At 35.7% G+C, this 9,934-nt stretch overlaps 1 long non-coding RNA gene across 1 annotated transcript in view; it reads left to right on the top strand.

The window, feature by feature from the left end:
• The first annotated feature begins 2,149 nt into the window (after positions 1–2,149).
• The window catches only part of LOC141573105 (uncharacterized), a 309,269-nt gene continuing 301,484 nt past the window's right edge, over positions 2,150–9,934 (top strand). Inside the window, exon 1 of the long non-coding RNA XR_012498666.1 lies at positions 2,150–2,259. This is a non-coding gene — a long non-coding RNA (uncharacterized LOC141573105). The remainder of the gene's footprint in view (positions 2,260–9,934) is intronic.

The following is a 9,934-nucleotide window of genomic DNA, read 5'->3' as shown; positions in this document are numbered from 1 at the left end:
TCCATAAAACTTCCCAAGCGTTACACTGCAGCAAATCTTCTGATTCATAGTCTAGTGCACTTTCATTCTAAATGGTGTTCTTGATTTTTCTGGCATCATATAAGGTATGTTCCTTGTCTATATTATATCATGAGATGCGTCTTTACTTTATCTGGATCTAGAGTTTATTTTTTAAAAGTGACATTCAGATGGAGTGATAAGTAGGCATGCTTCCATCTTTGTCTCATGAAAACAATGACCTTATTTTGAGGATAGTTTGAAACAACAAATTATCCCCCTCAAGTCAGAAAAGTAATAAAAATATAGGAAAGAGCCACATATTTTTTGAGTTATTTTTCCTAATTAGTGTAAAATATATTATGTACATACAATTGTTACAAATGTTATATAGGTATTAAGAATAGTGGTATGAAAACTGTATAACAATATACTGAAAAGTTTATAATGTACTCAGTAGAAAAAAGAATGGCTTAATTTTAATAAAAATTGAATTAGAGAGGTGGGATTACTAGTGATTTTTAAATCTGATTTTCTATCTGTCTGTTTATTCATTTATTCATTTATTAAGGTAACTTTGGTTTATAACATTATGTTTCATATGTGAAACATTGTAATTTGGCATGTGTATACACTACATTGTGCTCTCCACCAAAAGCTAGTTCACATTCATCACCATACAATTGACCCTGTTTACCTTTTTCATTTTCCTGCCATCCCCTTCCCCTTTGATAACCACTGATCTGTTGTCTGCCTCTATGAGTTTGTTTGCTTATTCTGTTTTTGGTTTTTATATTCCACATATAAGTGAAATCATATGGTATTTGTCTTTTCCTATCTGACTTATTTCACCTGGCATAATACTCTCAAGGTCCATCCATGTTGTTGCAAATGTCAGGATTTTACTTTTTTATGGCTGAATAGTATTCCATTATAGATAGATAGATGATAGATATATTTATAGATATAGATATAGATATAGATATAGATATAGATATAGATACCACATCTTCTTTACTCATTCATCTGTCTATGGACGTTTAGGTTCTTTCCTTATCTTGGCTATTGTAAACAATGCTGCAATGAACATGGGTGTGCATATTATGAATTAGTGTTTTTGTGTTCTTTGGATAAGTACCCAGAAATGGAATAGTTGGGTCATATGGTAGTTTTATTCCTATTTTTTTGATGAGTCCCTATGCTGTTTTTCACAGTGGCTGTATTAATTTACATTCTCACCAACAGTATACAAGGATTCCCTTTTTTCCACATCCTTTCCAACACTTGTTTTTTTGTTTGTTTGATTCTTTCAGGTGACAGATGAGGTGATAACTCATTGTGGTTTTGATTGGCATTTCCCTAATAATTATTGATGTTAAACATTTTTTCATGTGCGTAGTGGCCATCTGTCTTCTTTGGAAAAATATTTTAAATGATATTTTAAAACAATATTTTAAAATATTTTTAAATGATAATATTTTAAATGATAATGTTACTCTTATAGTTAAAAAATTCCTTCCACAATTCAAAAAAGTTAAATACATAGTTATTTATTTTTCTGAAATCTTCATGACTTTGAACCAAATTGGTCAAATCAAGAATATTTTGTGCCGATGAATCAAAGATAACAATGAAAAGGAGAGGATGGCTGACCATACTGTACCTTTACCTGTACACCATCCAAATACAAGATTCATGCTGGGTGCTGGCATCAGGCGAGAATGATGCCTACAGCAAATCCCCATGGTCAGTTAGGATAGTATAATATTCAGGATGTCAGGAAAGCCAACATGCTGATTACCTTTCTAAACCATGTAACTTCATCTATGTGCTTTAGCAAGATATATTGCTTGCATTTCATCCTAGAACAGTAGATGGCTGCCTACCCAACACCCATTTTCCCTTTCTTCCTTACTCTAAGAAGTCTGATTTCATGCAGCTCATTACTATAAGGAGTAGGTGACTGTTTGCCAATTTCTAGGAGTGAAAATCATTTGTTTATTACATATATCAATGATTAATGTAGAAATGGGCCTTTGATACAATTTGAACTAAAGAGTGTAAGGAAAGTTTGCTGGAAGCTTCTGGAAAAGTTAGCCTTGATATCCAGGAGAATCTGGAAATGATTTCTCTTCTACATGTTATCTTGCAGAGATGTGCGACCCAGACTGCTGCAGCCTGAACAAGATACTGAAATATAACAGAGTGGAAAGAAGTTCCTTAATTAAGGCAAAGAAAGCCTACTCTACTTTGGTCTTTCAGGTAGGTGAGCCAGTAAAATCTTTAGTATTTAAGCAAATGTAAGTTAGATTTTTTTTTTTTTACTTGATGCTGAAGCCATCCTAACTGATAGATATATGGTAAAATAGCTGTCATTTTTAATTGTCTTAATTGTAAACTATAATCTTAGGAACTGAATCAATATGAAAAATAGTGAATTATTATATTCTTATTATATTAAAGCTAAAGAACATTTGTAGTAAAGCATTTACATAAATTAAATTTGAACTTCTAAATGAGTAGTCCATTAATAATTAATCCTATTTAGAAACTATGTCAGTTTTCTGTATTTTCCTGTTTATACCTCATATCGCTTTTCTTAAACCATATTTAATCTACATTAACTATTTAGGCTAGTTTTCTCAGAAAACAAGAAAATGACATATCCTAATGAATCTCAGTAGATTTTTGGTATATCATATAATTTTCAATGCAACATGAATGCATTCTTAACTAAAGCAAAGATTAAAAATGCCCTCAGCATCCAGTCTAAAAGATGGCAAAAAAATTATTTTGAAATAAAGCCATACAAAACTGAAAATACTAAGAGTGTATATTAGTCTGGGATAAGCATCAAAGTCATAGGAAATAGATTTATTTCAAATATTATTTAGCAACAATTAGTTAATGGTAGCTAATGCATTGTTGTGTGTCTCCTCCATGGATCAAGAGTCAATACCATTTGGAAATATTAAGCCAACTGTGTGGCCGAAATCAGGTGGGGGTTGCTGATCTCTGAATGTTTGGGTTATGATATAGCATCTATTTCAAGAGATGTATGGGAGAGGCACACTCACTGTACTGACATTGGAAGGCAGGATTACCGTGCAGCCTCTTGTCAGGAGAGTGCAGTTAAATGCAAGATACCCAGGAGATAAGCAGGCTATTTAGAGTTGATGATGGACCCATATCACCAAAACATTTCTCTTAGGAGAACCTCTATTGTTTATGACTGTCCAGCACCCTTCTACGTAGTATCACCTCTCCCTTTTCTTGATGAGAAAACCATGTACTTAGGTTTCTTCTTACTCTCTCCCCAGACCAGAAGTGTGGGTAAATGACAAAGGTCAGTTAGAGTGTCTCCCACTGCCGCCCCACTATAGTGACACACACCAAAATGGGCCCAAACCTCAAGTGTGTCAGAATCCTCTTAGGACAATTTCCAGTCAATGCATATTGAAGTGGGTTGTGCTGTTTTTATCTGTAACCAAAGTAGAACTTTAGAAATTGAATTTTTTTTTGCCTCTGCGATTCATAATTTATTCTCATTTACAATAAATGTAGGTATTTCCTTGAAATTTGAAAAATCAGCACAATTGTTTATGTTGTTAGACTGTAAGAGAATATTTTCTGTCTCATCCAGGGAGTGAAAGAAATAACAGGTTTCTCCCCAGTTGAGCTAAAAATACAGTATAGGTATTTATCCCTAATGATTAGTTTTCCTGATATGAGAACAGAGCTGAAAGAATTTAGAGGTAATATCCGTTCCTGGTGAGACATATTTTCCTCCCAGTAGCCCTTTTACGCATGTCTCTGAATAGATGCTGGAAGTGAACTTTCTGTGATTCAAAACGACCACTTTTTCTCTCTCTTTCAGAAAGTGCTGTTAGAATATCAGTAAGTCATACCCAAGGAATCAAATTCCAATGGCCAGTGTCGCGCCACATGCTGAACTGTGTAGATTATCCCACTTGTATGACTGGTTAGACATGAAAATATTAATTCTCTGTTCTGTTGTGGACAGGCGGCTTGTGTCATGTTAGATCTAACAAAGTTCCCAATGCCTGCTCAGTGAGAGAGATTGCTGGCAACATTCAACATAAAAGGTGTCCTTTTAATACAAATAAACAAACAACAAACAAAACAACCAAAAAACCAAACACCAGAATTGGAAATAAAATAGCCTTTTCTAGCTCAAGATTCAGTTTTGCTGGAGGAGGATGTTGTATCTGGGGCACTGGCCTTTGTTTTACTCAGTCCTGCAGCAATCCCTCAGGAACGTGCTGAAGTTATGCTGGTTATTGCACCTTTTGAACAAGCAGGTCCCACACACCCAGAGTCTTCAGCATAGTTGATGGAAGGTTGGAGGATAGGAAGGTATTGAAAATCTGAAGGTAGGATCTTTACTCCAGTTAGGTGGTACCATGGTCAGCATGGAGCCTTGTGGAAACCTGTGCTCTCGGGACATCTGTATTTCCTGCTCTGCCTCCCCTTATTTCATGCAACACATTCTTGTATTCTTTATTTCCGGAAAAGTATCTCATTTTATTATCTTTCTATTAGTCACTCCAGCATTACCTTTGTGACAACAGTCTACTAGGTGAGTGACATTTGGCAGGAAGCACTATCAGAAAGCATGAATTTCCTTAGTCCCAAGAATTGTAGTAATCTGAGCTATAGACGTTAGGAGCAGTCATGGGAGAGGCACAGAGATGTGACAGGGTGCTCTGAAGTGACTATGTTGATCTATTGCAAAAAGCAGGGTATGCTTTTCAGAATTTAGTGAAGAAGACTTGCTGCAGGGAAGTCACTATTCTGACCCTGGATATAGGATATGAACCAATGTATACCACTGGGGAGGATCAAGGATGAAAAGGGTAGACCACGGGGAGATTTGAGTGAGATTTTCTTGCTGGATTTCACCGATTCCAAGATGCACATTTTTTCATACTTTAATAACTTCTGAAAATGGGATGTGTCTTACAAACAAGGACATGCCATCTTTAATTGGCAGTGAGTTTCTCATTCTAGCAAAACATAAGAAACATAGTTTGTCTTATAATCAGTGGCATCTCGGAACTATGGAACTACATATCTGATGAGGCAGGCTTGGAGTAACACCCACGCCACACTAATTTAGGATATAGCACCAAAGTTATATCTTATGTGAAATGTTTCATAAACTGTGTATAGCATATAGGTTGGAAGTTCAGTCCTTCTCAGATAATCATTTCTGTTCTTTTTATATGCCCAAATATAGAGATCCATTGTTGATATTGCTATTCTTCTCATTAGGCTGCATTCTCAAAGGTGCAAGGGATCACATCTATTTCATTCACCATTGAAGTTCAGGCAATGATTTTACCTAAGTTATCCATTCCTTGGGGATCCTATTTAAATCATCTTTGATATGACACCAGATACTGAGTCTGTGCTATATGTATCTTCCTTTGTTTAAAGAATATTGATTTTGGTCACACATTCCATAATTATTGTTATAGGAAATCTTGTAAAAAATGTTGGCTGAGACATAGACTTAACATTACTTTAACAAAATTGCTACCTTAAAATAAGTAATAAGAACAAAATTTATTTTTCTAATTAACAATTGCAGGACAGGTTATAAAGGAATGGAGGGAATATTATGCTATATTATATGCTATAAAGCAATTTTATTACAATATTGAAAATTTCAGTGAATTAAATCACATAGTTATCTAATGACTAAAAATATCCCTTTCTAAATAATCATAGCTTTTCTCTGTTAAATATATCAGGTATATAATATATAGAGTTATATACTACACATGTACTATACATATTTAATAGTAAAAACCTGTCCATTTTAGAAATAAATGATTTTTATAGCAACACAAAAATTAATTGTGTTTATTCCTGCTTATAATAATTTTCTAAAATACAATTCAGATAATGTAAGATTCATTAAAATATATATATGTTGTGGATTTTCTATCTACATCCATTGTTGGTGCAGTTTCAGTCATTAAGCTATCATGGCCTCATAAGGAGCTGACATTTACAGTTTTTGACTTGTTATAACCTCAGTGTTAGATCCTGATCTCTATAACATGCTAGTTTTAATGAAAAAGAAAGATAATATAATAAAATACGGGAACTTACTATTTGCCTTAGAAACTATAAATATTGATCTAAGAATATCAAGTTAGGCTCCTCATGAAGATTGTTGTAATAATGAAAAGATTTGGTATTATAAAACAGTTATAAGAAGGGTACTCTCGGATCAATGAATAGGGCAGTGCTGGGTATTCCTGCATCTTTGGGGGCACTTTTCTCTTTGTCACTTTCAAATATATTTTATTATGTCACTCTCACCCTTTTTCTGATGTCATTATGTCACTTGCACTCTTTTCTGATCACCTTTTCCTATCCCTGTTTCTCCCATCTCACCTCATCACTTACCACTGTTCATTATCCCCTGGTCTCTCTCACAGAATCCCATCTCCATCAGAGTGAATAGATGTAAGCCATTAGCTCCACGAGGCCAGAGACTGTGCCTGGTTGTTAGTTACCCACTTGGTCCCGGTGGCTATATCATTCCTTGTACATGGCAGGCACTGAAATTTGCTTGATGACTAAACGGATATTGAATCTGGTGTAAATCCAAAGTGGACACTGTCTCTAGGAATTTTAGGCCAATTCCAATTAGTGTTTATGACCTTAAATAATGCTAATTTGGTTGTTGCTTTTATTATTACCGTTGCTATGCAATTGTTCCATTAGCTTTGAGTTGTTTTCTTGACACAGATTGTGTTGTTTTGAGCTTTCTTTTTACTCCTCTAGATAAACTAATCAATCTTTGTCACTCCCTTTCTATGACAGTGTGAGTGTGATAGCTTGAGATCCATGCATGATGTTACAAGTTAGAGAGGGCTCCTAGATACTAGTGTAGAATTTGATAGTCACACAAGCTGACTTTTCACAGTGCCATTGCACATCTGATGATCATGTTGAAATCCTAGGTGAGGATTAGAAATTATTGTTTTGCTCAAGGCAAATAGGACTCACTTTCTTAAACAGGCTGCAATTCATGAGAAAAATGCCCTAAATTTGGAGATGGAAATAACAATAACACCAACAACTGTAATAATAAAGCCAGGACTTTACTCATCATATCTCTCTACATTTTCATTGTCTTGAGTATTATAGAAAATTGTTACCATTTCATATATTGACTTGTTATTATCATAACATGTATTTTATAATATGCTAAAGGGTTTATTTAGCATAATAAAATAAAAATAGGTGTGCACTTTAAAGTTTCTCCATTATATTTATATTTTATTGGTATTTCTTTCTCACTAGTAAAAACAAACACAACAATGAAAATCTTATCAGTGTTTTTATGTCCATAAGTGTTTCAAATCATACTGCTAAGAGGGTAACTAAATTTGCACTAATAAAATTGATTTAAGCAGAATATGCTCCTTTTCTTGGCTCTCATGAAAAATCTGTGCTTATATCAGTTCTATGGGGGCATGGAGTGAGGAGAAAATCTGAAGGAAAAATTCCTTTGGCAAGTTACTTTTTATTTCCAGTTTCCTCAGGTCTCACAGACTATTTCCAGGGGCTAATGATTACACAAGCAGACTTTGGGGTTGTTTCCTACATCCTCCCTGTTCTCGTTGGGTAACTTTCTGGGCCTCGTGCTCTCATTCTTACAGTGGAAGTAATAATAACAACAACAACAACAACAACAAGTATAATAATAATGCCTATTTTGTAGAGTTGTTGTGAGGCCGAAAAGAGTTAATATATGTAAAACCCCTCTACCAATGCCCCTAATATATTTAGCACTCAATACCTAGAACGTAAGTATCAGTAAGTCTTAGCTAAATATCGCTGTCATCATTATTATCACCCAAAATATTTTTCACTGTCATTTCTATAGTCTTTAGTTGCTTTCTAAAAAAGTAAAACTGGTTTCTTAAAATCAAACCGTTCTCTTGGTATTCTTTCATTTAAAAAATTAGTATTCTTATGTGACTCATTATATGACTCATTTATTTATGTGGGGAGATCAACTTTGGCTAAATTAGGTGTATTCGATTTAATATTGATGAATGAAAGTGATTTAAATTTCTAAGTGTTCACAGCAACCAGAAACAGCTCCTGAACAATTAACCTGAATTTATATAATTTATAGGTTTTTGCTTTTTCTAATGTTGGTCTTTTTGCTGAACCCACAAAACTGTCCCTATTCTTGTCTATCTCATGTCATTGTTCTTCTGCTCTCAGGTGGAGACTGATTCAAATGTAAGCACTTAAGGCTATGATAATATCTTTCAAGTTTCACAAAGAAAGAAAAAAAAATCATTAACATTGACTCCAGTTTGGCGTCACATTCTTAGTGAACAACCTGTGGAATCCGGCACTGTGTACATTTTAAGGAAGGAGTTCTAAGGTGCTAAGGTAACACAGGTAGTAAATGGTCGGGTTGGGATGGAATTCAGGTTATCTAATTCCAGGGTAGTGTTCATTTCTCCAAGTCACAGCACACAGTTCTCCAAAGACAGACAAAGATTTTTCGAAGGGAACTCCAGAGAACTTGCCTTCGGTCAGAAATAAATTTCAAAACCTTAGTTTCCTGACTATTTTGTGTGGAGGAATAACCTTCGGCCATCTTAAATAAATTTGCATCTTGGTGAGATTCTGGACATGTATTTGTGTGTGGGTTAGAGATAAAAGCATTGTTGCTGACACATTTTGATGATACTGAACACTTGGATGCCACTGCCCATTGTCCCTGCGCCTTGTGGCCCGTGACGGGCCTGAATCTGCAGTCCTCTGCTCTGCAAATGGCCCTGAACGTGCTGTGGTCTAATGTTTTCCCCTCAGGTAGAGGCAACCTGATCTACACAGATAAATGAAGTGGAAGATCAAGTAGTTATTTTCAGAATATGATTAATGTAGAAAATCCCATGAAAAATATTAGCATCTCAAACTATTTCTTTCCTCAATTGTACATTTTTTTCCAAAACCTTAAATAAATATTTTCTTAGCCCTCTGTATGATTTTGACACAAGGATTGAAGAGGACAGAGTGAAAGCGATTCTAAGGGGGATATTCAGAACAAAAGACATGGTATGGCCCATACAATCATGGCGGTTTGCATCCTGAGGCAATAAAGGAATACAGGCGTTGGCTTCAGGGCCATCTCAGCATGTCCTCTGGCTCAGTCTCACTTTTGATCACTGAACCCAAGTGTCTCCCTCCTCACAATACCCCAGAAGGGCTCACAAGTGTTCCACTCCGTCTGTCTACACAGCTGACTACTCTATTTTTCAGGCCTTTTGTGGAGCTGCTCACTACTCCCAGTCAGCACTGCCTTTAGAGCTGTTTATCTTCTGAAGTGGCCTGCTGCAGTCTTCATTCAAAATACCTTCCTGGTCTTAACTCAAGTGCACTCCTCCGGGGGTACCCCACCTGGTCAATGTCCTTGTCATCACTTCCTTGGGAGCCTCCATTCCCTGCTGCATCCTGTCAGTGCATTAGCGTGGCTCATTCTAGGTTGGGGATGGGGTGAGATGCACAATTCATTGCTCTGGAGTAATAAGGGTTCCTGGTCTTTGATTCTTACCAGAGAATAAAACCCTTGGCTTTAAGGGTGTGTCAAATGTGGAGCTGGTAGAGGATACAGGTGAAGGCGGAGGACCTGGTGTCAGGAGGGGAAGGAGGGTGTGGTAGCCAGTGGCCTCACACTTCTTCCTTTTAGCCTTAAGCCTGTGGTCTCTTTTTGGCCCATGTATCTCTAAAAAAGACACTTAAAAAGAGTACCCATCACACATTTTAAAATAAATGTAACTTTTCATAATCAATGTAAGACCTTTCAGAACAGTTAGAAAGTATGTAATTATCAGTATGCCATAAATATGAACATTAAGAAATACAAGTTTTC

The sequence above is a fragment of the Rhinolophus sinicus genome, linkage group LG09 (genome assembly GCF_036562045.2).
Source record: "Rhinolophus sinicus isolate RSC01 linkage group LG09, ASM3656204v1, whole genome shotgun sequence".
Taxonomy (NCBI): Eukaryota; Metazoa; Chordata; class Mammalia; order Chiroptera; family Rhinolophidae; genus Rhinolophus; species Rhinolophus sinicus.
Note: the sequence above shows the minus strand (reverse complement) of the source record. Positions and strands in the feature narration are given on the sequence as shown.